The sequence below is a fragment of the Triticum aestivum genome, chromosome 2D (genome assembly GCF_018294505.1).
Source record: "Triticum aestivum cultivar Chinese Spring chromosome 2D, IWGSC CS RefSeq v2.1, whole genome shotgun sequence".
Lineage (NCBI taxonomy): Eukaryota > Viridiplantae > Streptophyta > Magnoliopsida > Poales > Poaceae > Triticum > Triticum aestivum.
The window spans coordinates 404,932,403-404,935,974 of record NC_057799.1 but is presented as its reverse complement, the minus strand read 5'-3'; positions in this window follow the sequence as shown (position 1 = coordinate 404,935,974).

The window sequence follows — 3,572 nt, the reverse complement described above, 5'->3', positions numbered from 1 at the left end:
TGCCACCACACACTCCTTCTCCCTCCCAAAAAATCATCATCCAGCTCAAGCACGAGTTCTAGCTCATTTTGCTGCGATTTTCGATCTCCTTGTTCAAAGCACCTCTCACAAAACTGCTTTGGGGGATTGTTCCTTGGTGTAAGTGCATCTAGTGCCCCTTAGTGATTTTGGTGTATTGAAGACTTATAGGTTAAGGGACTAATGTGTTTATGAGTGTACACAGGTCTATAAGTCTATGAGGAGTTTGATATTTACAGAGAAAGTCGACCCCTAAAAATGAAGTTCTTCGACTGAAGACTTTCGATTTCTGAAGACTTTCATGAAGACTTTGAAAGTGAAGAAATTGGTGTGACCTTGAAGACTTGGTATCCATTTGAGGAACATGAAGCGTGAAGACTTTTGTTTTCGTAGTTTCATTTTCTCTTTCTTGAGTCATAGAAAACACCGTACTGTTAAAGGGGGTCGAGGAAATACTAAGGAAAAATTTCCATGTGATGCTCAACTCAAAATCCTACACCTACCAATCCCTTTGAGTGAAGCCATTGGAAATCTCATACAGTTCAGTCATATTCTTCAGTGACAAAGATGAAGTTCTTCTGGTCTCTGAGGAATTTGTTCTGACTGAGGAGTTAGGAATTCGCCAGTGCAGATTGCCTACACAGTGAGGAACATGATAGCCCTGAGGAATTTGATACTCAAATTTCCGACCATTGCTGTGTTGCGCGCCAGATGTCCCAAAATATCTTATCCACCTAACGGTCATATCATTGAAGGGCATTTATGTCTTATCATGTCGGGCTGCTCCCTAGGCTATATATACCCGCCCCCTTCAACCACTAGCTGGTTTGCTGCTCCGAGAGAAACTGACACTTGTCATTTGAGAGCATCCCATCCTCCGAGGACTTTGAGCGAAAATCATCGAGTGAGGAAACCCAAACCCAAACACCTACAAACCCAAGTGATTGAGCATCACTGAAGAGATTGATCCTGCGTGGATCCGACGCTTGTTACCTTTGAAGACTGTGCTTCTTCCAGACGGTTAGGCGTCATGGTCTAGAGCATCCAAGAGGAATTGTGGATCACCGAGTGACCGAGTTTGTGAAGGTTCGGAAGTCACCTGAAGACTTACCACGAGTGATTGGATGAGGTCTGTGTGACCTTAGTTCAAGGAGAATACGGTGAGGACTGTGTGTCCGGGGCTGTGTGTCCTCAGGTTTAAATACCTAGCCGCTCCAACCAGATGTATAACTGAGACAACAGTTGGAACTGGTCTACCAAATCATTGTCTTCACCAAGCCTACTGGTTCTATTTCCTCAACTCTTTCATTTCCTCATAACTGTGTTGTGTGCTTGTTCATATCTGTGTTTGAAGACTTTGACTAAAGACTTTCTCAATTTCCTCAGTTCAATTTCTTCAGTCTGTTTGTCTTCATCTTGTGTTATCCTGTGATTACACTTTTTGTATTCTGTGCTTGTCTTCATTTCATCATGATGACTATGCTTGTATTCTGTTGTGTTTACTTTTGAGTACTTATTCTGCTGCAAGTAGTTCTTCGCTAAGGAATTTCCTCACCGGCAAATTTCTCAGTGAAGAATTCATAAAAATCGCCTATTCACCCCCCCTCTAGTCGATATAACGCACTTTCAATTGGTATCAGAGCAAGCTACTCCCTTGTTCTGTGTGATTTTGGTTTAACCGCCTAGAGTTTTAGTTATGTCGACCACAGGAATGAAGAATGTGTCATGCCCCATCTTTGACGGTCACGAGTATCCTAAGTGGAAGGCCATGATGAAGAAGCGCCTCATGGCGATGAACAGCGAACTGTGGACCGTCACTGAGATTGGTCTTACCGATCTGTGCAAGATGGCGGAAGCTGATGACATTCGCAAGTACACTCTTCTCAACCTCACGGCGAGGGACGTCATCTGCTCCTGTCTGTCTCAAAATCAGTTCAGGAACATCATGCATCTCGATCATGCGAAGCTTATCTGGGACCGTCTCTCTGAGGTCTATGAAGGTCATCGAACCCGTCATGATCCTAGGTTTGAGGACTTCAAGGAATCTCTCAAAGCGATGACATTCGAACCAGAATCATCATTCTCTTCATCATGCCTTATGGCAAAAAGTGCTAAGGTAACTGAATGCTACCTATCCGAGTCTAGTGATGATGAATCTGGTGATGAATTTGGACCCAGCTATGTCAAACTTGCTTCCCTTGCCACTAAACAACAAAGAGCTTTGGAAAAAGTTCAATACATGCTAAATAGGAGTGATGATATGTTGGGTGAAGAAATGGATCAGTCAAAGGCTTTGGTTGAAAGTCTTCAGAGACTTCATACTAAGTATGACACCCTTCAAGATCATCATAACACACTCTTATCTGATCATGAGAAGCTTTCTTATGAATTTCTTCAGAGAAAGCAAGATCTTGAGAAGCTAAGAGTGAGTTATGAAGATCTTCAGAAGGAGCGCGATTCATTACTTTCTCAACAAATCAGCGCTGCTCAGGAAGAATTTGTTCCTCCATGTTTGAAATGCATTGAACGTGAATATGCTAATTCTTCACCTGAATGTTCAAATGCTTCTAATGTTACAAATTCTTCACCTGCCTCTGCTATCACTAATTCCTCATCTGAGGACATTGCTAGTATCACTGACAATGCAGGGCTGAAGGAATTGTACATGACAGGCATGTACAAAAGTCTCAAAGGGCATCAGACTCTTTGTGATGTGCTTAAAAAGCAGATCCTCAATAGGAACCCTAGGAAAGAGGGTATTGCCTTTGAGAGGAAACTCAATGCTGATGGTACATATTGGAAGCCTGAGCAGTACCCCAAAACCTCATGGGTTGCTGCAAAGGGACCTCCAGTTGATCCATCTAATCTATCTGGCTTTACATGTGAATCTCCTCATTCTTCTAATGAGTCATTTGACTCCAACTATAAACTGTTCAAAAATCAGAATGGTGAAGTATTTGCTAGATATGTTGGCACTAACTACAGGAACGATCCTCCTATGAAGAAAATCTGGGTTCCCAAAAGGTGCCTTGAAAGTCTTCAAGTGAATGTCCTAATGACACCACCTGTGAAGAATAGGAACCCCAGATCAAATTCTTCATATGGACCAAATTCTTCGTATGGATTCAAGTCCTCATACGGACCAAATTCCTCACATGGATCAAATTACTCAAAAGGATCAAAGTCCTCATATGAATATCATCGTGCTAACAACTCAGTTTCGCAGGGAAGAGCTAAGGGTTATGAATATGTGCATTATTCTTCAAACCATTATGTTCATAAGTCCTCGAAGAATTTCTCTGCTTATTCATATGCTTACCCTAACTCCTCTTATGTGAAACAAAATGGTCTGGCTTCTATGCCACCTTTCTCGTATGGAGCTCGCAGAGTGATGAACTCTTTGCCACCCCTTCAGATGTGGGTGGTGAAGAAAAAGAACTAATCTCTTATGCAGGGTCAAGTCTCCAAACGTGCTCAAATGTCTGAAGAATTTGCTAGAGACCTGAAAATTGCCTGAAAGGACGCAGGCTAATCATGAAGAAATGAACTTTCAT